Raw genomic sequence first — 27,977 nt, 5'->3', positions numbered from 1 at the left:
TAAATTATTTAAAGAGCAAAATAAATGACAGTATGAAACAAGGAAGTACCTCTTTTGCAAATGTGTAAAGGGCCAAGAGATGGAAGGGGAATGGGAGGGGAAGAGAAAGTGAAAAGAATTATGATGAGTTATACATATGTACCAACTCCCCAAGAAGGACATATTCTTTTTGTACTGCATCATGTACTAAGTTCAAAAGTAAAACCAGAGGTTATATGTTAGTTCCAAGCGCCTTCCATATGAGTTGTCTATTAGCCTCAGTTCAAATCTTCCATTTACTAGATTAAAATGACTTCTTAAACCTATTCAATAGATCTTGGTCTCAGCTAACAGAATGAAGAAGGTTTTGGTTTATTTGTTTTGTTGCTTAGTGTCCCTCTCTCACATCCTCTTTCTATCTCTTGGTCTTCCCCACCCAGTTCAGATTCCAAACAAAGTTAGTACCTCATAAAGTTTAAGGCTGATAATACAGGCTTATTGTTTATTATAAACAAACGAGATAAGGCATGTTTAGTGTGGTATGGCCACAGACTGTTTATTACAAACAATGATTAGTTTTTACACATAAGCAGATTATGAATGTGACTATACTAATATATTTAAATTTATTGTATATACTATTGATTATATAATACATAAAATGCAACATATATAAATATTTAATAGATTTAATATTGGGAGCAAAGTGGAAATCAGCATAAAAAATGAGTTTCTTTTTTGCTTAGACAAATATTTATGTGAGAGTTATTTGAAAATGCAATGAATGTTTAAAAATAAATTATCACAGTAAAAGACTCATTGCCATTTTTCTCTCCTATCTATTTTTCTCCCATCAAACCCATTTATCCTACTCTTTTCTGAAGTATCTCTGGAGGTTTACTTTGATGAATGTCCAATATTCCACTGTTCAGGTTGCTTCCATGCCTTGAATCACTTCAAACTTTTCGTGGTCATTGTAACTTTTGGAAAGAGCCAAATTCCACTTAATGCAAGATTCTATCAGCAGGTGGTTGAGCACACACCATAATGCTTTCAAAGCCTACCTTCTCATTGCTTGGCACTCAGCAGAGAAGTCTGTGTAGTTTTGGTTATGCATTATAAAGACACCCACAAAATGCGACTTTCAGAACTGCTTTAGAAAATACCAGGAACAGTGACATAAATATGATCAAAGAAAGGTGGGGTATTTGAAAGCGAATTAATAGCAAAGTATCTTTTGTGGTAAGACATTTTCAAAATTTAAACAATACCATATTTCTTGGTCACTTCTTGTGTAGCAGAGCCTTTAGAAAACCATTCTTGGAGTTGGGAAAATGGTAACATTGCCATGCAGGAACTGGGTAAGGAAGAGACATTTATTATTGACCAAGAATAATAGCAAGAGATAAACTTGCAAATCAGTGTTACAGGCTTTTTGATTAGGAGGTATTAGACATGAGGAAAAATAAATGAAGAGGAAGTTTAGGCCAATAAAGTACAGGAATTCACATGTCTCTTTTGAGAATACTCAGAAATTTTTCCAGAGTTTGGCCACTTCTTCTTTTTTATTTTTTTACAAGTCTTCCAGTCATTTTCCTGGAAACTGCACATTTGTCATGCCACAAAGAAGTGCACATATATGACATGCATTGAGTCTGTAATAAAATTTGAAGTTTCTGGTGAACACCGGGGCAAGCACAGCAGATTTCTCGCCTTCAAATCATCTGTTCTCAAATACAAGAATGCCTAGAGTGGATTTATGCGGGCAGCACAAGATTAGGAGTGAGTAGAAACTCAGCTAAGTGAGAGAAACAATACTTTTATACTTTCCAGTGTGTGGTCAGGCAACAAAAGTTTTTGTAGGTGACAACTCTTCAAATACATCTATTTGATTATGTCTGCAACTTAATATTTCTCCTCAGACTGGAAGTAACTCAAGGCCAGAAAGAGTTTTATCCAGCCTATTCCTACTCTGTTAGTTTTTCATGTGATTACAACATGTGTTTCAAAAACAATAAACATTTTCTTGGATGTGAAACAAACAAAACAAGAAGAAGAAGACTAAGGCTTGAACCCCTTACCCCTGTCCTGCTCTCAGAGACTGGAGAAAGGAGAGAGGAGCGGGAGCTGTGCATCCTTGGATTGTCTCAGTGGCAGAGGCAGGGGAAAGAGCATTCCCTTTGCCTGGCTCCCAGTGCCTTTGGGAAGGAGAAGAAAGGACAGGGGAGGGGAGGGCAGAAAAGAAGAGGAGAGGGGAGGGAAAAGAGGCAAGGGGAGGGGAGGGGGGGAGAGACACTCAGCAGAGTGGAACAGAAGAGGTTGTGCAATGGGCAGGGAGGTCAACTGTGTGCAGGACTGGTATTGGCCTTGGCCTTTCTCTAAGTGCTGCAGTAACTGGGAGGGGAACTCCCAGACAAACAGGGTAAGGAAATGGGGGTAGGCTGCCAAGGTGTACTCAGAAATTTGCTGACTGAAGACACTGGCCTCAGTTCCCACATCTGGAGGCCAAGATCAGCCCCAACCCAGTACTAACCCTACTGCACACTTGGTAGTGTAACCCAGCAAAGAACTGAGTTTTGGCTTGGACACTACCACAGAACTAGGGACATGAGAGAAACTTGTTTGTTAGTTGTTTTGTATTCTTTTTTTTTTAGTTGTTTAGGTTTTTACTTCTATTTATTTTTTTTCTTTTTTTATGTACTCTTTTTTGATTGTTTGATATTTTTATGTCAGTGAGTATTTTATCTAGTCTTTTTGATTCTCGTTGATATTCTTTTGTTTTCTGTTTCATTCTCTCTCTCTCTGTGTCTCTCTCTCTCTCTCTTCTCTCTCTCTCTCTCTCTCTCTCTCTCTCTCTCTCTCTCTCTCGTAGTCTGGTTTCTAGATGCTTAAAGATTGAATAATCATTCTTTGTTGTTCTGTATTGCTATTACTATATTTCTCTTCATTTATCTCTCTATTTCCCCCTATCTCTCGTAAGTCCTGCCCACATACACAAGTTAAAATATCTCTATTAAGGAGTAACTCTCTGCATGTAAATTCCTGGTTTATGTTGGATTTTGTCATATAACTGTAGATTTTGTTCTTATCTTTAAAGGGACCAAATTGATAGTTACCACAGTTCATCAGATTCTACTTGATGCTACTATTATTGCTGATTATATTGCTATATTCAAGGTGTCATACATGCTGTTGTCAATTTTTCTCCCTTGTAGAAAAACAAGGTTGTGGCTGTCTGGAGTCAGGCATCAGAATCTACTATCAAAAAACTGGATTCTGGGCCAAATAGATATCAACTTCCAATTTCTAATAAATTGGGAAATTAGGATCTTAGGATAGGCACAAAGGCCAAGAGCCTGCTAAGCCTAACGAGACACTTTTGAAGAATTGACATTTACTAAGGAAGCCTCAATACTAATGATAAGGCCACCTACCATAAACTGTTGCAAGTATCAACACAGAAAATAAATTAAAAAATAGGAAATGACAAGATGTAAAACACCAGACTGCATACCAACGTAAGAAAATTCCAGGGGATAGTGAGATAGAGGAAATGAGAAGCCACTCACCTGACTTTTCTGAAATTGTAGCAACAGAAAAAAAAAAAAGACAAATGAAGCTATAGAGAAAACTGGATCACAAATGATCTCTCAGGTAAAAAGAAAAAAGACATGATAATCATTATCAAGGCATTAGTGATCTAGAGTAAATAGAACTAAAAAATACTAGAGGAGCTTAGAAAAATGATGCAAAATCATGAATATCTAACATTGTAAAGTAATAAAATCCATAAACAGAGTCAAAAACAATTCAGGAAACTATTCTATTGAAAGTTTACAAAGCTGAATGAACAAAGGTGACAACAGAATATCAAATCTAGAGGACAGGGTAATCGTTAGTGATGAAGAGAAAGGTTTTTTAAAAATGGAAAATAAACATGAAAAATCAATCTAAAAGCTACAAAATGATGTGAAACAGATACAACATAAGATGGATCAGAGTCATGAAAGCAGGAGACATCACAAATGACATCAAAGAATTTGCTCATAGAAGTAATGGCAGAAAAGTTCCCACCCACAGAAAAAGAAATTCAAACGCAGTTAAGTGTGGCATATAACACTCTAATTATCCGTGACCAAAGTAAATCTATACCAAGGCAAATAATAAACAATATTTCACAAATTCAGAACAAGAACAAAATATTAAATGATCTGAGATTTTAAAAAAATCATCACTTATAAAGGGAAACCTATCAAAATTACAATAAACTCAACACAGGCACATAAGTCAAGGAGAGCTTGGAATGAAATATTTCAAATCCTAAAGCAAAACAACTTCCAATCCAGATTTATGTACACCATAAAAACTATGATTCAGAATTAAAGGAGAAATAAGATATTTTCACGACAGAGAAAAACCAAAGTAATTCATAACCACCAAATGAACACTCCAAAATGTAATGAAGAGGTAAGTAAAACTATATTTATATAAATAACAAGCAAAAGATTTCATAAGGCAAGACACAAAATTAAATAGAAGGGAACAGGAACCAACAACAGGAAAGTGATATGACAGGATTAAAAATATAATCAGTTATAATCATTCATGAAAATTGTTTCAATTCACCAATCAAATGAAACACACTGACAAAGTGAATCAAGAACAAGATCCAACAATGTGTTCTATACAAGAAACAAATTAAATTCATAAAGAAATTCATGTACTGAAATATAAAAGATGAAAAACAATACTTCATGCAAAAGAAACCCAGAAAAATCATGGGTAGCTATTCTATTTTTTAAATAAGGTGAACTGTAAGTCAACACTGATCACAGAGACAAAGTTATTACAATCTCACTAAGGAAAAACTACAGAATGAAGAGGTAGCATTCATAAATATATAGCAAATTCTGGCTCATTCAAATATATAAAACAATCATCAAAGGACATGAAAAATCAATAACCATTTGCACAAAGTATGGGATCTTAATACCACTGTCACTAATAGATCCTCCAGAACAAAAAGTTCAACAAAGATGCATTAGAACTGAACCAAATCTGCAAACAAATGAATTTAGTAAATGTATGCAGTGTGTTCCACCCCACAACATCAGAACAAACATTTTTTCTCAGCAGTGCATGAGATAGCCTCCAAAATGCACCACGTAACAGCATATAGAATATTCTCCAGCAAATGTAAAGGAATTGAACTTATTCTATGCACATTATCAGATCATGGTAAAAAGAAATTGGAAATCAATGTCAAAAAAGACACAAAACCTCCATCAACCCATATAAATGAAGTGACAATATCCTGAACTACCAGTGGGTCACATTAAATGGAAGCAGACTTTAATATATACAATTAAATGATCATCATAATACAATACACTGGATCTTATGGAATCTGGGGAAAGCAATGTTACAAGGAAAAATTTTGGTGATGAATTACCATATCAGGAAACAATGGCAAGTTCAAATATACAAGCAGATATTCAACCTCAAGCTTCTAGAGGAACAAATGAAGCCCAAAGTTCATATTAGTGAGGAAATTATAAAGATCAAAATAGAAATGAATGCAGTTGAGACTAAGAAAACAATACAAAAAAATTAATGAATCAAAGAGCTTTTTCTTTGAAGGATTAAATAAAATTAAAAGTTTTCTATACAAACTAATCAACAAAAGGAAGGTAAACACTCAAATCTGTACAGGAATGCTGCTAGGAATGAAAAGCATGAAATAACAAAAGATTCTGTGGAAATCCAGGAGAGCATCAGTACCTACTTTGAGAAACTTTACTCTAATAAGATGTAAAGCATAGAAAAAGTAGACAGATTCCTAGATACACATAAATTACCAAAGCTGAAACAGTAAGATATAAATATTATAAAAATCCAATACCAGTAGATGAAATTAGAAATGTAGTTTAAAATGTAACAACTCAGAAATGCACAGGTCTTGATAGAATTTATGTTGAATTCTACAAGAAATTTAGAGAAGATTTAATGCAAATATTCTGCAAACACTTTAATGGAATTGAAAGTAAAGCAATACTCCAAAAGTTATTTCTATAACTAAGCAGAGAAAGATCCAACCACAAATGGAAGTCCAAATCAATTTCCATAATGAACATAAACACAAAAATCCTCAGTAATATACTGTAAAACAGAATGCACCAAGTTATCTAGAGGCATATGCATCATGACCAAGTAGAATCATCCCATGCATGAAGGGATAGATTAATATACATAAATCAATATATATTATATTATACATCAACAGACTCAAAACTAAAAATTGCATGATTATCTTAATAGATGCAGAAGGAGCATTCAACAAAATTTAACATGTATTCATGATGAAAAACCTGCAGAAGAATGAAATAGGTGGGTAAATCTCATAAGAAGTATTTATGACAATATTAGGAAATAACATTATACTAAATAGTTAACAACTGAAAGCTAAAATCAGGAACAAGAAGTGTCTACTATCACCACTCATATTCTAAAAGATCTGAAAACCTTAGCCAAAGTACTCCGACAAGTTTAAGAAATAAAAGGAAAGTATCAGAAAGAAGTTCAAATATCATTATTTGAAGATCCCGTGATGCTCTCCACAAAAGATCCCTAAAATTCCACTAAAATATTTCTAGATTTAACAGTCAGATTATGTTGCATAATTGGGCAGATGTCGACACTGAAAAATTAATAACTGTCTTATACAAAAATAATAATCTCACTGAGAGAGAAGGTAGCACAACCACACTTTTCACAACAGCATCAAAAAATGAAATTCTTATAAATCCATCTAACAAAGGAAGTAAAAATCTTTTACACTAAAACTACTTTACTCTGAAAAAAGAGAATGAGAAGTATAGCTGGACAATGAAAATGTCTCTTGATCTTGGACAGAAAGATGCAATATATTGAAATATACAGCCATATGCTCAAAATTTGTATACATATTTAATATAATTCTAATTAAGATAACATTTGCATGTCTCACAAAACTAGAGGAAAAACTTCCTAAAATTTGTTTGGAACCAGAAAAGATCTAGAATAACAAAGACAATTTTAGGCATCCAAAGCAATCAGGAGGGCATCATGATCCCCAACTTGAAATTATACAATGCTATTATGATATAAAAAGCATTGTGATTGCAAGAACCTGATTGAAGTATCAGTGGAACACATTAGAAGTTACAGGAACACTTGCAAGAACACCCAAGGCACATTGCCATCTACAAAGTGTCAAACATCTTCACTGGAAGAAAGCTAAAACCTAAATAAATGATCTAATACATACATGGTGCTGGAAATCTGGCTCTATATGCCAAATATTAAACTCATTTTCTTCACCATTTACTAAACTAAAATAAAAATGGATCAAAGATCTAAATATTAAAACAAAACAATCTTCTATAAGAGAGAATTGTTAGAACTCTTGATGATAATGGGCCAAGACTTTATGAAAAAATCATCATTCACGTAGGACTTCTTACAAAGAATTAACAACTGGATTTCAATGTATTAAAAAGCTTTTATGATGTAAAATAATAATAATAATAATGATAATAATAATAATTTACTTTTCAGATACTTTTCAGATGAAGAAGTACAAAGGGAAACATATTAAAAGTATATTTCATCATTCAAGAAATGGAAATTAATATAGCACTGTGATTCCATCTCACTCCCTAAAAAAAAGTCATTTACCAAAGATTTGACCAAGAATAAATACTGCTAGGTCTGTGTATAAAAATGAACTGTGTTCCTGTTGATTGGAGTGTAACCTGTGGAATTGTTCTGGAAATCAGTGAGGCATTTCATCCAAAAACTAAAGCTAGATGCTATGTCTGACCTCACTATGGCTTTCTTGATATTCTGAAAGAATAAAGAAAAATTAAAAGCATAGCAGTATAACAATGTTTATAACAGCACAGTTTGTAATCTTGGAAATAGTCCAGATGCCATCAATTGATAAACAGATAAGATGTGTGTGCGTGAGTGTGTGTGTGTGTGTGTGTGTGTGTGTGCGCGCGCGCACGTGCACGTGTCTGTTTAAACAGTGGACTACAACTCAGTTACAAGAATCACAGACCTGAGATATTTCTAGGTAATGGTTGCATCTTGAGACCTTACTCTTAAGTAAAATAAATCAGACATCTCTGCAAATATTGTCTGTGGTGTTAGAAGTTGGAAGTGAAAATAGATACTAAAAAGTATAATAAACTTTGTGAACTAGGAAGAGAATTTTCAAATGGAAAGAGCAGCTGGGAAAGGTGCAAAGAAAAAGAAAAGATGGGTAAAGAAAAAATTAGAAAGAAAAAATGGAAACAAAGCTTTTGTACATAAGGAAGGAAAGAGGGGTTGAACGGAAAATAAGGAAATGGAAAATATGAATCAAGGTTTAAAGTACAGGTTCACATCCCCAGTGATGAATGTGATCATTTTTTATGTCTAACATTTACTAATTTAATTAATTTTAAAAATTTAAGGAAAGCAGAACTCTGAATTTCTAAAGGGTCATATGTTCTTCTCACACATACCAAAGCAGAAGAGGATCACTCTACAAATCATTCTCCTTTCATTTTCAGACTTACTGCTTTTCCTGATGAGGTCATGGGCATGTGTCACTGTGCACTGAGGGAGTGGTCCACTTGATTTGGTTCACTGTATGGTTGAACTTGAATTTTTGGAGTTCTTATATTCTGCCTTACAGATGTGTTTAGGTATTAACTAAAGCTCTCTTACATTAGAATTCAAGCTACATGAGGGCAGTTGTCACAAAGATAAAGTGACACATTTGAAATTTTAATTTTTATTATTTATAGATGAACCAATACATGTCAAACACTTTCAATTTTTTACTTATATAAATTGGTTACAGCAAAAGTTTACATTTGAAATGGTCAACACTTTGGAGAATTTCAGTTTTTACTTCCAAGCGAAAGAATAGCAATATATAGGATGAAGATTTGAATATAAGTGGTCTCACCCAGCCTAGTTTGTTCTACCATTATCATTTCTCTCTTCAGGATGCAAACTCATGAATCATTATCAACAAAAATCCTTATCATCTTTGCAAGTAGGCAAGACAGTTATTAGTGTTTTCATTTGACAATTGAAGAGATAAGTGAATTTTTGAGATCTCTTAGTGATTTACACTGCATTACAAAAGAATTACTTTATATATTCAAGTACATCCCACAATATCAGGTCAAAAAGGAGGTAATATAATTATTTAAGATATTAAAAACAAATAAAGATGGAAGATCAAATACTGTGAGGTAAAGTTTTGCACATGGAAAGAGGACTGAGGGAGAAGAGAGAAAGCGGAAGAAAAGGGAAGAATTTTATACAAGCAAATAAAATGGATGAAACCCACCAAAATCACATCAGTAAGATTTAAACTTTAACTGTCTTAGATTCTAGCAAATTGAGAAAATGTTCGGAGTATTTACCTAAATTGGAAGTTGAATTTTACTGTCAGCATTTGACATGAGCTTAAATATCCTTCTGAACTTATGAATAACAGTGTTCAGAACAAAAAAAAAAAAAAAGTAAGCACAAAACTAAATCAATTACTAGGAAAAGCATTGAAACATAGGTTTGAAAAAGCAAGTAGAAACGGTCTTCTTTCTACTGTGTATAGTGAATATGCTATTAACTTCAGCAGCTCAAAGACCCATACATTTGATATTATTTTATTTTGAAATACAATAAATATTATCCTAAAGAAATTACAAGTAGAAAGGGTAAGGAATGTTCCAAATGTGGTCTAAGTATAAGTTATAGTCTGGCAAACTAGATAGCAATGAGAAACTGCAGGGATAATTTCCCAAAGCTTGACCAATAAGCTTCTTTGTGTGTCTAGGGCTATAAAACAGCGAAGAAGAGATGCATTTTAGCATATATATCCTACATCTTACATTTGTTTTAGGATTAGGGTTAGATTTCTACACTATATACAAAAACAAAACTATCAGGGAAAAATTAAAAATATTAGTGATTAGTGATTAAAGGAATTTCTAAAATAGATAAGACTAGTTGAGAACAGACATAAAAATCCTGGAAGAGACACCAAAGGCAAATTTTTGCTAGAAGCTTCTCAGAATTTAAATGATTAGACAGATCCTGCATTTATCTCTAGACATTTATTAAGGAACATTGATAATTTTAATGAAGTTTTTTAAAATAATACTTTGTGGATAATTTCATAAAATGTGAAATATTCTGAAGACAATATGAAGGGTTTATGATTCATTAAAATATGAATTGAGAAAATTGGAGTGCAGTTTTGAGTATGTGTGTGTTTTAGAGATGGATAATGAATTCCGGATCTTTTGTATGATAGTAAGCATTCAATTACTGAGCTATATCCCGTCTACATTGTTTATTTTAAATCCAATGAATTAAATCCAATGCAGCACTGAGAAAAAAGGAAAGGATTGCTATGGCATGTACATGAACCTTTTCAGTTTTCATTCCCCTGTGTAACCTGGAATTCTTACAGCAGTGCTTTGCAATTGAATTTTATGCAAAGGTTCTACATCAGTGACCTCAGTCATGGTAGCTGCTGTTGCACAAACAGAATGTGGCTAAGTGTGATTAGAAACACACACATCTACAGCCAACTGATTATTGATAAAGGTGTCACAAACATCTACTGGAGAAAGAAAAACCTTGTGCATAATGCAGCTGAGACCCCCACATATAGAATATTGGTATTCATATGCAAGAAACTGAAATCTGATGGCTACCTGTTATCATGTAAAAACAATCATCTGATAATAGGGACTGGAGATAAAGCTCAGTGGCACAGTGCCTGCCTGGCAAGCAAAAGGTACTGAGTTTGCTTCCTGGTACAAAAACAAAACAAAACAAAACAAAACAAAACAGCAAAAATAAAAGAAATTAATCAATAACCTAAATGTAACACTTGAAAATGCAAAATTTTTTAGGAGAAAATGTAGGGAAAAAACTTCAAGAATTGGCATGTATCGTGGTCTTTTGCATGACATTAAAAGCACAGCCAAAAAAAAAAAAAAAAACTGAAAATAAATCAAATTATTTCAAACTGAAAAACTTCTTTAAAGAGAAGAAAATAATTAACAACTGAAGAGAAAACCTATTATGGGGAAAATATTTACAAAACATTGATGGTATGAAATTGCCTCCAGTGTCCATGATTAAATGAGTAAAAGAAAATTACTTGATTTTTAAAATTAAATGCTATTAAGCCATTAAAAAGAAGGAAATCCTGTCACTTGCAGCAAAGTGGATGAACCCTAAGGATCTTATATTATGTGACGTGAGTCAGATACAGAAAGAAAAGCGCTGCATATTCATTCTCACACATGGAAGATAAAGAAGGTCATTTCACTGTGCAAATATGATTACTAATGGGTGAGAGCATAAGGGAAAAAATTCAGATTTAGGATTTTAAATCACCCAGTCAAGGATTTAAAATAAAAATATTTGAATAGATAACACTTTAATAAACAAAACAGTCAAAAACAATTGAAAGAGTATATCTTTCTTTGAATCTTGGTTTCTAGTACTTTCCTGTGCACATAAAAAACAAAGAAACAAAATCTAATTTAAAGGGCTGTGAAATCATCATAATTATATTAGTTTCAAAAACAAATTCATTAATGGATTGAGACATGGATAAAACTGGGCAAAAGATAAAAGTTAATGTAATTAAAAAGATAAATGATAAATTTATACATACATATATAAAAGCTAACAGAAACAACACAATATGCAAATAAATTAATGAATCTACAGACACTGAAATATCACTAAAACAATTTCAATTGTATATATGTACTATTACCCAATGTTTAATAAAGACAATATTAAGCATTTAGTCAGTGTTTCAAAATATTTATTTTTTGAAAGAGACATTTTTACAAATGAAAAGGAAAAGCAGTAAAAAAAGAATTAAAACATGTAAGTTCAGAATGTATCCATTAAAAAATTTCCAATAAAGATGATAACAAGAAGTTAGCACTAAAATGTGTTACATACAATATTTAATTTGCAAGAAGCTAAGCTATTCCATTTTGTCAAAATTTTTACATACTGCACACAAATTAATAACACAGAAATGCAGAAATAAATACATGTAACCAAAATCATTTTGGGAGATTTAATACATTCTTTTGTAACCTAATGCATTGGAATGAAATGATGAGTTTGCAAGTAACAAAGACAAAGATTAGGATTTATCACAGCAAACCCAAAGTACACAAAAAACGTGGACTCACTGTTTGTGAATTCCGATAAAAAATGCTTAAAAATGCTTAAAAATACCTGGTAATAGAGGCGCACCGGGACTGGCCTAGATGCAGGCCTCTCCTGAGATTCCCACCTTCTTTGCAGAACACCTCACAGCATCCAGAAACTCCAGCCAGAGGTCCCACCATTTCTCCCAGAACCTTGGAACAGAGGATTAACTGCGCTAGCTTGAGGGGACATTCAGTGACTGCCTCACCCAATGGAAGATCTCAGCAGGCACCAGTCAGTACGGTGAGTATCCCCCTAAATTGGAGGTGCACAGCAGGTAAATAGGCCAGTAGTAATCTGGGTGAGTCTGACAAGAAGAGTGTGGGTGACTCCATCTTGCACACAGAAAACATCAGGCATAGTAAAAAGAGTGCCAATAAGGACTCCTCCAACTTGGAGAAAATCAAAAGGGCTTATGTGACACACAGGCACAAAATAGGGACACAGCAGGGCCTCAGCTGACACAAATACAATAGACAGGGAGATTTGGTGACCTGGAATAACCTGAAGCTAATGTAATAGCAGGAAGTGGTACACAAATTAATAACACAGAAATGTAGGAATAAATACATGTAACCAAACTCATTTTGGGAGATTTAATACATTCTTTTGTAACTTAGTGCATTGGAATGAAATGATGAATTTGCAAGTAAGTTGATCTACATCAATACTACTAGCCTTGACAGCACAGGAAGAATATAAAACTCACCAAAAAAGCCCTAAAGTGAGAAGTTAGGTGACAGGCCTACCTATTCATTGTGGGACCTACAATTGGACAAAGATTAACCTACATTAGGATCCCAAGATATATACTACCAACAGTTGACAGTAGTGGAATTGAACCAAACATTAACTCAAAAGGGGAAAATGGCAGAATGAAAAAGCAAAATGCAATCTCAAACATCTAGTCCACCAGCAGCAAGTACAGGATACACTGTAATAGAAGAATTCAAAAGTAACACACCGGAAATCTTTGATAAGATAGTAAGTGAAAAAAATACAATTCCATGTGAGTATAGAGGAAATCAAACTAGAAGTACTCTCCCATGCAAACATAAAATTAAAACCTTCAGTAAAAGAGTTGCTGATTGCAGCTAAAGAAGAAATAGAGAAAAAAGTACAGGAGCATGGAAAACTATTGAAACATTGAATGAACAATACAGAAAACATGTAGAATTCATGAAACAAATTCAGAAATACCCAAGAAACAAAAATTTCTATTGAAAGTTAGAAAAACATTTAAATGAATCTGAAGATAAGATTTCAGACCTTGAGGACAAGATCACAATTAGTGAACATGAAAGGGTACAATTTTTAAAAATAACAAATCAGCATGAAGTGATAATCCAGCAGCTTCAAGATGATGCCAAGAGAAAAAATATAAGGTTAATAGGCAGCAGTGAAGATGCAGGAGTCAATGCAAATGATATACCTAAAATATTCACAGAATTAATAGAAGAAAATTTCCCAAACATGGGGAAAAATCTGATATTCAGATAAAGTGATGCATATAGAGCCCCCAAAGAGTCACAATCAATGTAAATCTACATCCAGACATAATAAGTAAGGTCTAAGACAACCAGCATAAAAACAGAATACTAAAAGTTGTTAGAGAAAAGACACAACTCACCTATAAAAAAAAGTCCACTAAAATCACAGCAGACTATTCAGCACAAACCATCAAGTCAAAACAAGCTTGGAGTGAGGTATTTAAAGCCCTGAAACAACTTTCAATTCAGAATGATGTCCCCAGCAAAATTGTCTTTCAAATTTAATGGAGAAACAAGATACTTCCATGACAAGAACAACTAAAGAATTTCACATCTAGCAAGCCAACTCTAAAAATAATATTGAAACACAAACTATGACCAATAATCCCCAGAACAACAGCAGAAAGAAACTACCAAGTAGGACAAGCAATTAAACAAGTGGGAAAAGCAGAAGGCAAACAACTGGAACACAGTATGACAAAGTCAAGTCAGTACATATCAGTGATATCCGTAAATGTAAATGGCCTCAATTCACCTATCAAAAGAAATAGGCTGAAAGAATGGATCAAGAAACAAGATCCCACAATATGTTGTATACAAGAAATACATCTGACTCAAAAACAAATTCATAGATTAAAAGTCAAAGGATGGTAAATAGTATTCCATGCAACAGGAACCCAGAAAAAAGCAGAGTTAACAGTTCTACTTGCAGACCACATGAACTTCAAACCTAAAATGATTAAAAGGGCTAAAACAGGTCACTACATATTTGTTAGTGGAAAAAATTCAAGAGGAAGAACTAACAATTATAAATATATGTGCAACAAATACAGGAGCACTCAATTATGTAAGACAGATACTAATGGACATGAAAAACCATATACACAAGAACAATTATAACAGGGGACCTTAATAGCCCATTGTCACAAAGAGATAGATCAACTAGACAAAAAAAAAATCAGCAAAGAAATAATAGAACTGAATCATACCTCTTAGCAATTGGACTTAGCAGATATTTACATAGTGTTCCACCCAACCACATCAGAATACACATTGTTATCAGCTGTGCATGGAACGTTCTCCAAAATAGACCATATATTAACCCATAAAACTTTCTTAAGTAATCGCAAAGGTATTGAAATTATCATGCATGCTATCTGACCATAGCACACTGAAATTAGAAATTAACATCAAATGAAATTGCAAAATCTGCATAAATACATGGATATTAAATAACAATTTTGAACAGCCAGTGGGCTACAGATGAAATTAAAGAAGAAATAAAGTGATACCTACAATTCAATGAAAATGAATAAACAACACAGTGTAATCTGTGGAATGCAATGAAAGTGCTCTTAAGAGTGAACTTATAGCAATAAGTTGTCATATCAAGAAAACAGAAGTAGCAAAAATAAACAATCTAATGGTTTATCTCAAGCTTCTAGAAAAAGAAGAGCAATTTAAACTCAAAGCTCATAGGAGAGAGGAAATCGTCAAGATTAGAGCAGAAATCAATGCAATTGTACCTAAAATAACAGTACAAAGAATTAATGAATCAAAAAGCTGATTTTTTGAGAGAATAAAAAAAATTGACAAACCTCTAGCTAACCTTATAAAGAAAAAGAAATAAAAAAACCCAAATTCATGCAATAAGGACTAAAAAGTGGAAACTACAACATATTCCATGGAAATTTAAAAGATCATGAATACCTACTTTGAAAATCTCTATTTACATAGAGTGGAAAACACAGAGGAAACGAACAGATTTCTAGGAACATATGAACTACCTCAACCAAGAAGATATAGCAATTTTAAATAACCCTATGTCAACAATTGAAATTGAAAACATAGTTAAAAATTTATCAACAAAGAAAATCCCAGGGCCTAATGAATTCATGGCTAAATGCTACGGGAAATCTAAAGAAATGAGGCCAATACTCCTTAAACTCTTTAAAGAAATTGAAAAGGAAACAGTCCTCCCTAAATCATTCCTGGAGGCAAATATCATTCTCTTACCAAAACCAGACAAAAACCCAACCAAAAACGAGAACTATAGGCCAATCTGACTAATGAACATTGACGCAACGTTTCCCAATAAAGTAATGGCAGCAAATCATTAAGAAGATAATAGAATGCAGCAAATCATTAAGAAGAAAATACACCATGACAAGTGGGATCATCCCAGGAATGCAGGGATGGTTTGACATATATAAATCAATAAATGTAATACACTACATCAACAGAGCCAAAAACAAATACCACAAGGTCATCTCAATAGATGCAGAAAAAGCTTTTGATAAAGTCCGGCACATGTTCATGATAAAAACCTTTCAGAAACTCAGAACATATGGTGTCCACCTCAATCTTGTAAAGACCATCTATGATGAACAAACAGCCAACATTATACTAAACAGACAATAACTGGAAGATTTCACTTTAAAATCAGGAGCAAGACAAGAATATCCATGACCACCACTCCTATTCAATATAGTTCTGGAACCATTAGTTTGTGCCATCAGACAAGAGAGAGAAGCAAAAGGAATAAATATAGGAAAGGAAGAAGTTAAACCATCACTGTTTGTACATGACATGATACTCTATTTAGGACCCCAAAACCCCATTAAAAGAGTACTAAAGGTGATAAACAAATTCAGCAGTGTACCCGGATACAAAATCAACACTCAAAAATCAATAACATTCCTGTACATAAACAAAAAACTCATGGAGAGAGAAATTGTTGAAATATCACCCTTTACAATAGCATTTTTTAAAAAAATCAAATACTTAGGAATCAACCAAAGTAAGAATGTAAAAGACCTATATGGTGAAAATTATGCTATACTAAAAAAAGGAAATTGAAGATGGTATTAGAAAATGGAAGAATATTTCTTGCTCTTGGCTAGGAAGAAACAACCTTGTGAAAATGACTACACTCCCAAAACTGTTATACAGACTTAATGCAATGCCAATCAAAATACTATTAACATACCTTACAGATCTAGAGAAAACACTCCTAAAATTCATTTGGAAAAAGAAGAAAGCTAAAATAGCAAAGGGCAATAAAGGCAAGACAGGAGGCATCTCAATTCCTGACTTGAAACTATACTACAAAGCCACAGTGATAAAATCAGCAAGCTATTAGCAAAAAAATAGACCTGGGATCAGTGGAACAGATTAGAAAATGCAAGCACAACTGCAAAGACACTCAGGCACCTGATATGTAACAAAGGGTTTAATTATGATAGCCTCTTTAATAAATGGTGTTGGAAAAATTGGCTCTCCATGTGTCCAAGACTGAAACTAGATCCATGCCTATCACCATGCTCTAAACTAAAGTCAAAATGGATCAAATATATAAATGTTAAAACAGAAACACTAAATCTACTAGAAGATAAGGTAGACTGAAGCCTTGAAGGCATAGGAGTAGAAAGAGAATTCATAAACAAAACATAAACTGCATAGGAATCACTTCAAAGAATCCACAACTGGGATCTCATATTACTGACAAATGTCTACACTTCAAAAGAAATCACCAATAGAGTGAAAAGAAAACCCACTGAATGGGAAAGAATTTTAGCCTCAGACAAAGGACTTACATCCTGATCATATAAAGAATTCAAAAACATCAAACCCACCAAATTCAAAGACCCTCTCCAAAAATGGGCATATGAGATGAACACACAGTTCTCAGATGAAGATATACAAATTGCAAATAAATAAGAAGAAATGTTCACCATCACTGGTCATTCAAGAAATGAAAATTAAAACAGCTTTGAGAATTCATCTCGATCCATTAAAAATAGCTGTCATCATGAAACCATGATAACAAATGTGGCCAGGCCCTGAGGCATCACAATCCCTTACTTATACTTATACTACAGTAAAATCAACATGGTACAGAAATAAAAGCAGAGCCGAAGATCAATAGAATAGATGAGAAGATATAACCACAACTACAAACACACTCAACCACCTTATCTTTGATAAAGGGTCCAAATATGTTCACTGGAAGGACGACAGTCTCTTTAATAAATGGTGTTGCAAAAACTGACTCTCCATATGCCGAAAACTAAAACTAGACCCATGCCTATCACCATGTACTCAATTAAAATCTAAATGGATCAAAGATCTGAATATTAAAACAGAAACACTAAATCTATTGGAAGACAAATTAGGTTAAAAACTTTGAAGACATAAGTGAAGGTAGAGAATTCATGAACAGGAATCAAACTGCACAGGAAATACTTCCCAGAATCAATTATGGGGATCATGCCTTAATAAAAAGTTTCTGCATGTCAAAAGAATTCTCCAGCATAGTGAAAAGAAAACCCACAAACTGGGAAAAAATCTTAGTGAACTGTCCCTCAGACAAAGGAGTTCTGTCTAAAATATATAAAGAATTTTAAAAAAAATCTAATCCCTGAAACTCAAGGACTCATTCCAAAAGTGGGTATCAGAGATGAATACACAGTTCTCACATGAAGAAATACAAATGCCAAATAAATACATGAAAAAATGTTCATCATCATTAGTCATTAGAGAAATGTAAATTAAAACAACATTGAGATTCCATCTTACTCCAGAAAGAATGGCCAGGATCAAGAAAACTACCAACAACAAATGCTGGAGAGGCTGTGGGGGAAAAGGAACTCTTCTGCACTGTTGGTGGGAGTGCCGACTACTGCAACTACTGTGGAGGTCAGTTTGGAGATACCTCAAAAAGCTGAAATTGGAAGTCACATTTGTTCCAGCTATTCCACTTCTGGGCATATTCCCAGAAGAACTGAAAACAGCAAACCACAGTAGTATTTGTGCACTCATGTTTATAGCAGCACAATTTGTAATAGCCAGATTTTGGAAACAACCTAAGTGTCCATCAACTGAGGAATGGATTAAAAAAAAGTTGTGATATTTTTATGCAATGGAGTACCACTAAGCTACAAATAATGATCACATTGAGATATTTATAAATAAATGAATGCATCTTGAGACCATACTCATAAGTGAAATAAATTAAACTCACATGTATACATGTATACCAAATAGTCTCCCCAGTGTAAGAAAAGGTAAGAATACATAAAAGTATGTGGTAATCATGATTGCCCATTATATTGCTTATAATGTTCTCATTCATTAGTTGGAGTGGTTTTATTGTGGGTTATTTGTTTTTATTGTCTGTGATGGTATGAACAGCTATTTTGAAGAAAATAAGACATAATAGCTAGTGTTGACTTAATATCATCTTGCTTTGAAATCCTACAAAGCTTTTGTTCTTCTGTCTCCATTGGTTTTATCATGTTGTATCTTATTGGATTTTATTATATGTGGTAGTATAAACAAAAACTTTTATGGACAAGGAGATAATATAGTAACCATTTTTCATTTTCTGTTAGTTGGTTCTGAATACCCTGAAATACTTTCATTCTCTTGAATGGTTTTATACTGTCTTGTTATGTTTGATACTATAGTGTATGAAAGTATACTGAAATATTTCAAGGTGAGAGACTCTATGGTAACTAGAGTTATGTTGGGTTGTCTTGTGGTGAAACACTAGGTTGCTTAAATTCTTCTGTTCTGACCTGTTTTGTTATGTCCCTTTTTATCTTAATGTTTTTTAACAAAATTTTAAAAAACAAAGCAAACAAAAAAAATGTGGTCAGGCTGCGGGGGAAAATGAACACTGCTCCATTGTTTGTGGGAGTGCAGACTGATGCAAACACTATGGAAATCAGCATGGAGAATTCGCAGAAGACTAGGATTAGAAGTTCCCTTCTGTGCAGCCATTCTCCTTTTGGGTATTTTCCCTGAAAATCTGAAAATGTCATGTCACAGTTATATATGTACAACCATGTTACTAGCAGCAGAAGTTGTAATATTTAAATCTTGGAAACAACCAAAATACCCATCCATGACAAAGTGGATGAAAAGATATGATATTTTTATACAATGGAATATTACTCAGCTATAAAAAGGATGATCTTAAGGCCCTCATATTGAAATGAAACAACTTGAGACTATTCTCAAAAGAGAAATAAATAAGAATCATTTTTATAAATATCACATTATGCATACAGTGCAAAAAGTAATAAGATCTGTAGGAGTAATAAAACCCAAAATGTGTAATCACTATATTGGAGAGGAAAATAAAGTGCTCTAAAGAAAATAACCACATGTGTGTTTAATTATGTAGGTTTGATAACCATATACTAAGTCTTTGTTGTATCATTGAGCAGAACTGCTTGCAGTCTCACTGTTTGAATGTCCAACTTTGTATGCTTTAATTTTGTAACTTGAACAACTGTTTCTAAGATGACAGTGTGTAATTTGTAAATCAGTGATTTCTTAGTGTTTATTTTATTTGGAATTTTGTATTATTGCTTCCTTTTTTCTGTTTTTCTTTTTTTTTCAATTTAAATAAAAAAAGTTACTCAGTGAGATCATAACCTTAAGTAAATCTGAAGATCATAATACTGCCAATTTTATGCAGAATGTTTTAGGACATTTTAATTAACTTAATTCTCAATAATAATTAAAAAATATGACAAAGTTTGTAAATTAATAAGTACAATTTTCAAACCCATTGGGTCCAGAAATAAAATAATGAAGTCACTTTCTCACAGTGTTTTGGTTTTTCTCTCTCTGTTTTTCATTCACGATATTTCTAAAAAACCCTTAATTCCCCATTTAGAGTCACAGATGCTCATGTCTTGCTTTTCTAATGAAAATATGTATGTTAGCATAGCAGTAGCCAGCTATGCACCTCAGTAGCTGTGCTGGCCAACACAGGAATCAATCTTTATGTTCAACCACTGGTACAATGAACAGCGAGACATATGTACTTGATAAAGTGTAAGTGCATATGTTTTACCCATATTATATGCTGTTGCATTTTTGTGTATCAATAATTTCTTTCATTAAATGTCTTCTTTTCATTATTCCACTAGAATTTGTTTAACTCAGTATACTATCCCATGAAAATTGAGTTTTACAACTTGGGAAGGAGATTGCAAGTGAGTTATCAGTTAATTCAGCTATGGATGATGACTTGGATCATGTAAGCCAAAAAAGTTAGCAGGGTATAATATATAAAGTATAAAATGGAGGATGTGATTTGGATAAGGAAGAAACAGTAATGGAAATAAATACTTGACTTGTCAGAATGTGCAAAATTGTTTCCACATTAGAAGTAAGTTTAAAAATGCTGTTCGGTTCTAGCCAGCAGTTATGATCAATACATTATATTAACTTGAGAAGTCTAGAAGTCTAAATAAGCAACTTACCAAGAATCCAGGGTCCTAACTTTGTAACATCCTGAGCGTTTGCAAGAAGAGGGCATGAAATGGTGTGAGGGCTATGCCACCCCAGGGTTATGTGGGTGAGGGGTAGAATGCCTACAATATAAAGAATGAGAAGAAGCTTCATCTCTCCCCTTTTTTCCTTGCTGGGCTTGTTATCTTCTTCTGCCTGAAAATGTTGCCCCAGTGCCAACCTGCCTTGGAGCCAGCTAATAATGAACTGAAACCTCCACAAACTGTAAGCTAAATAACTATTTCCTTCCTTAATTTGGGGTGTCAGATATGTTTTCTCAGCAATGACAGAAAAGTAACTAAACTGTGGGGCAAACCTACTGGAAAGAATGCCAAGACTGTGATTCAATATTGAAATTTTTCATAACATACAATATTCTAGAAGATGTATTGAAACATATCTTTAATGAAATACATGTAAAATATTCTAAGTGCATCAAAAACAATATTTAAAATATATTTTAGATGACATCTCTCTATCTGAACTAAAGGACTTTATCATTCTAATTTTCAGATTCTAAAGCATTTGTAGAGAAGAGATAGATGTGGCATTTAGATTTTTCAACAGTACTGACACTTGAGATACTTGGTTTCATGCAAAATGGCCTACATTTTGATTACAAAATGTCCTACCAAAAAGAAAGAAAGAAAATAAACCTCCAACAACTTTCCTGCCATTGAATTAGCTTTGAAACCTTTGCTCTGAACTGTCAAATGATTTATACACCATCAGAATACATGACAATCGAGCAACAACTTGCATCATTTCATGGTCTTAAAGCTTTTGGCAATGTATGTCACATGAACATCCAGATATGCTATAAAAATATGTAGCATAAAATGATGCAAAGACATTTTATGTCTTGAATTTAGAATATTTTCTGGAATTCAGACATCGGGTCTTATTTCTTGCAATAATAAATTCTCTTATGTTGTGAACAGACTTGTGCCTATTTCAAACAGTAATTCTAATGTCACATTTAACAATTGGTTCCTTGGTCATTGATGCTTCACTTACTAAAAGAGCAGCAGTTGACCAGCACAGAAACTACTTACAAGATCAAATTTGAGAGTCCTGAAAATATTTTGCAAGTCCACAAGAGAAAAATATATAGTACAATGACTGGAGTTTAGAAAGACCTATTATTGGCCACCTGCATGGCAAAGAAAAACAAAGCAGTATTGCTACTATCAACACTGCACCATGATAAGGTTGATAGTAAAGCGAGCCATGGTGACACATGTCTCTAATTCCAGCATTTGAGAGGCTGAGGCAGGAGGAGTCTGTGAATTTCAAGGTATGCTGTCCTATACAGTGATTTCCAGGCTTGCCTGCACTGCATACCCTTTCTCAGAATCAAACAAACAAACAAAAAAAAATGATGGCTAGTGACTCCTCAACCCAAAGAAGCAGAAAGGGTCACATTTTCAACATAAGAAAAGATGCTGTTGAATTATAGAACATGCATTAAGTCACTTGAAACAAAAGCATTGGACAAAAATTGTATTTTACTCAATACTAAACATGAAAGCCATACATCATTACAAAGATTACAGAGAAAATAAGCACAAAATACCATGCAGAAATTTTCTGAGAGTATTTGGACTTAAACTGATAGTTCATCTATTAGAAATGAGGACAAACAGAAGGTATGTGCCCAAAAAATTCTTCAAGAGAATTCTGTGTCAGACTGGTGAACAGACAGGAGAAACAACATAGGAAACTTCTAGGCAGACAGGAAAACCAGCAAGGTACCAGTACTTCCCATCAAAGAGACAGGAAAAGCAGAGGTGCTGTCAGCATATGTGAGACTTCGGTATGGGGCACGCAGTTCTGTGTATCTCCCTTAGGTGGGACTACCAAAGCAATGATTATTTCTGGAGTAGAGTTGTATTTGTATTTGCATTGTAGTTCATGTAGATATTTATTCCTGCTGTTATTTTGATTTTTTAAGCAAACAGTTGACATAGGAAATGTTGGTGTTTATTCTAAACATTTACTACATAAGAAATATTAAATATTTTATTATATTGAAGTTTTATTTTCCTGTTAAGTAGATATTGTTGAATATAGTAAAACTTATAAATTTTAAATTGACAATTCTTTAGTAGAAATACTTCTAAAATCATCATACACTTGCCATGACACACCTTTGAAAAAATTTCCCATGATGTCCTCAGGGGACATTCTAAACAATACAACATTTATAAGTCACAAATATTAGTGATTTAAGCATATGAAAGACAAAAAATCAGAAAAAGAAATCAGAGAAATAAATAGAGTAACAACATTAAAAAAGTAAAGTGCAAATGATGATGGGTGATGATGGTAACAGTGATACAGTAAAGAAGAAATTAGGAAGAAGAAAAACTTTTTAAACAGGTATCATAAAAAATGTTCATATTGTTTTTTACTAAAAAAGTAGAAAGTGAGCAAATCTCTCTTGCATACTAACCAGGACAAAAAATTACAAAATCATTTTCGGGAGCACTAACATTAAGCTATATATATTAAACAAAACTATACTACTTAAGTATTATTATGAAATGCTACAGGCAAAGAAGACATATCTCAGAAGCTTTGTAAATATCTTAATTCCCAAATAATTAATTTTTTGAAATTTGATGTAGGAATAATTTTCAATGCAAAACTGGAATATTTTCCTAGGTATAGTGATAGTTTACAATATTTTAATTTTGACAATCTTACCATTTTTCAAGAAAAAAAAACCCAGAATATTCTTAAATTTAGTTAGCAAAACTTTGACAGTAGGCAAGGACATTGTAAGGAAAAATAAAAACACTCTGACTAACACTATTGGTAGAGATTAAAATAAAAACTGAAACAAAACTTTAGCTACACAAATATAAGAATATATTAAAATGTTAATAAATTTTGATTAATTGGTTTTATTTCAGTAGTGAAAGGCTAATTATTTGAAAATTAATGTTTCACTATATTAATAGATTATGGGTAATAATCATGTTATTTTTCATAGATTCTGGAAAAATGTGGAATATAATATTGAATCAAAAAATCTAAATAATATAATTGGAGTAGAATCTTTGTAAATTGTTAATGAATATATTTATGCATGTAATTTATAGTATACCTTGTTAATTACAAACTCATGAAAATTATGTTTCTAATGAGTTGTTATTTAGCAAGTCCAGAAAAGTGAAATAAGTAATTAAAGTTTTTAATCTTGAGCACAACTGGTTCTATCCAAATTCGAGTACAAAGGCTCAGAATACCCTTCCAAATGAAAGAATCAAAAAATACACAAAATGTATAAAAAACGAATTTTCAAAATGTTTCATGAGAATATAAATGCTATTGTGTTGAAGATACTCATAATTGTAATCAAGCAAGAAAGTAAATAGCAGTAAAATATTGCTATTTTGCAGGCACCATGATAATCATTTCAAAAATTCTAAGAGATCACTGAGGAATTATTGACACATAAATACATTTATTAAGATCTTGGGAAGTGAAATGCAAAATATCTGTTCGGTCTTTGTTTCTTCTGAATACTTTTGTATTTTTACTGAGGGAGCCTGCCCTACACTATAACTTTAAATATTTTCTACAGTGACAGCTTTCAAAGTCATGTACCTACCAAGCTGAGATTTCGCTTCTGAATTCTAGTTCTGCGTATATAATCATCTGTGTTATTCTGCTATGACTGCTAAAGTAAATTGTCATCAATGATGTGCCTTCAAATACTAGACATTTACCTTCTTCCATTTCTGGGTACCAGAAATCTAAATTCATTGAATCAGCAGAACTTAACTTCCACTAGTGTTTCTAAAGGAAAATGCTTTCTTGTTCTTGTCACATCCAGGTGGCTCCACCCATCCTATGGCTTTGGCCACCTGGCAGCAGTCTCTGCCTTCACCCTCACTTGGTCTCTCCTGTGTTTCACATTTTCCTTTGCTTTTTTCATACAGGCATGTTTGTCATTGGTCTTTATGTCTACCTACAGAAACTTAAGCTGAGTTATTTAGCTCAATTATATCTTCAAAAACCAGTTTTATCAAATCAAGTCAGCATATTTTAATTCCTAAATTTTGAGATATCAGCCTGACATTTTTTAATTAGGTACATTTTTTTGTTCTACTATAGTCTACAGTTTGACAATATGAAAATTACACACATCTCACAGGATGGCTGAACAACTCTAAGAGAGAAAGCATTACTTTAGGTCCATAACTCGCCAAGCAGAAGACTGAGGGCTTGACCTCTTGTTCATTCTTATGTCCTTTTTTTTTATTTATTTAAAGAGAAAAACAAAACTAAACGAAGCAAAACAGTAAAAGGCTAGAAGTAATACAGAATTTCAAGAGAAAAAATATACAGTAAGAATTCACCAGTTAATAGATCACATATTGTCATCTTAGAAACAGTTGTCCAGATTACAAAATTAAAGCATACAAAGTGGACGTTAATACAGTGAGATTGCAGTCATTTCTGTTCAGTCATCCAAGAAAAACTAAGCAATATGGTTCTCTATCCTACACATTTAAATCTCCTTGCAGTTATATACTTTAGATCACTTTCCTTCCTCTCTTTTTTACGCTAACAATCACACATTTTAGTTTCCATTACTCCCACAGTTTATACAAATTTTTCTTTGAAGAGGAAAAGAAAAATATTTTTAAAAAGCCAAAAAACAAAAAACAAAACAAGATGGACCAACGAAGAACCCAATGTGACAAAGCAAAACAGAGTCAATTAGATCAGGAGGATGGACATAGTATATAATGAAAAAAAAAAAAAAAGGATTACTAGGTGGTCAACAATGGTTACCATTATGCCTCTTATTACCCTAAAAAGAGTAGCCTATATCAGCTGGTATAAAAGAATTGAACAAAACTGTACAGAAGACCAAGAAAACCCACATTGGAGAGCTTACAGGACTTCCAAAGAAGACAATAGTCAAACAATAATGGGCATCATAGAATATCTGGCTGCCTTCCAAATGGTTACCTATACCCTCAAACTTGATACTGTTAAGTAAAACAGAATATAATAAAATCAGTCAGAACAAGATGTGTATAAAAATATAGGGGTTCAAATCAGGTTAATAGGGAAACAAAATGTTACTATAATCTATCGCACTATTATTAATTTACTTTTCCCTTAGTTATAAGACACTAAGAAATAAATTAATTTTTAAAAAAGGAAAGAAAAGGGGGTAGATTGAGATAAAAAAGAACATATCAACAGAAAAATACCAGTCAGAACTGAAAAATTTAAGCATCATTGTGTTTCACCCCCAGATAGCCTGACATTAATACCATAAAGAGTTACCATAGTGACTCTTTCCTTGAAATCTTTGAGTCTAACTTCGTATACTAGAGCATCAAACTTATCAAGACAGTGTGAAACCATTCAAGAGAATGAAATTATTGCAGGATATATAGAACCAGCTAGCAGAAACTGAACATCAATTTCTATATTATCTCTTTGTCTATAGAAAATTTGCTTATACTATTGCATACATTAAGATATAATAAGATACAACATGTTAGAATCAATGGAAACAAATGAACAACTTGACGGGGCTTCAAAACAGGATGATATTAAATCGGCGCTAGCTATTACACTCTTATTTTCTTCAAAATAGTTATTTGTTGTATCACAGAAAATAAAATAAAACAACCCAGATTAAAACCATTCCAATTAATGAGTGAAAACATTATATGGCTTCAAACCAGGGTGACTGGGAATCATGATTACCATGTACTTTCATGTATTCTTATCATTTCTTACACTAGGGAAACTATTTGGTATTTATACATGTGAGTTTGATTTATTTCACTTATGAGTATGATCTCGAGCTGCATCCATTTATTTATAAATGTTTCAATATGATCACTCTTTATAGCTGAGTAGTACTGCATTCTATAAAAATACCACAACTTTTTTATCCATTCCTTAGGTTGTTTCCAAGATCTGGCTATTACAAATAGCTGCTATAAACATGGGTGCACTTATATCACTGTGGTATGATGCTTTCAGTTCTTCTGGGAATATGCCTAAAGTGGAATAGCTGGGTCAAATGGTTCTTCCACTCCCAGCTTTCTGAGAAATCTCCAGACTGACCTCCATAATGGTTGCACCAGTCTACACTCACACCAACAGTGCAGGAGAGTTGCTTTTTTCCCACAGCCTCTCCAACATTTGTTGTGGGTGGTTTTATTGATCTGGGCCATTCTTTCAGGAGTGAGATGAAATCTCAGTGTGGTTTTAATTTGCATTTCTCTAATGACTAGTGATGCTGAACATTTTTTCATCTATTTATTTGCCGTTTGGATTTCTTCATCTGAAAATTGTTTATTCATCTCAGATGCCCATGTTTGGATGGGGTCTTTGAATTTTGGTGGTTTGATATTTTTTAATTCTTTGTTTTAGACAGAAGTCCTTTGTTTGAGGGGCAGTTCACTAGGATTTTTTCCCAGTTTGTGGGTTTTCTTTTCACTATGTTAGAGATTTCTTTCGATGTGCAGAAACTTTTTAATAAGATGTGATCCCAGTTATTGACTCTAGGAAGTATTTCCCGTGCAGTTTGAGACTTGTTCATGAATTCTCTACCTACCCTTATGTCTTCAAGATTTTTACCCAATTTGTCTTCCAATAGATTTAGTGTTTCTATTTTAATATTTAGATCTTTGATCCATTTAGATTTTATTTTAGTATATGGTGACAGGCATGGGTCTAGTTTTGGTTTTCAGCATATGGAGAGCCAGTTTTTCCAACACCATTTATTAAAGAGAGTGTCATTCTTCCAGTGAACCTGTTTGGCCCCTTTATCAAATATCAGATGGTTAAGTGTGCTTGTAGTTGTGGTTGTATCTTCTTATCTATTCCACTGGTCTTCGGCTCTGTTTTGACTCCAGTACC

The sequence above is a fragment of the Cavia porcellus genome, unplaced genomic scaffold, assembly GCF_034190915.1.
Source record: "Cavia porcellus strain 051 isolate PalLab524CR breed Dunkin Hartley unplaced genomic scaffold, mCavPor4.1 scaffold_19, whole genome shotgun sequence".
NCBI lineage: Eukaryota > Metazoa > Chordata > Mammalia > Rodentia > Caviidae > Cavia > Cavia porcellus.
Note: the sequence above shows the minus strand (reverse complement) of the source record.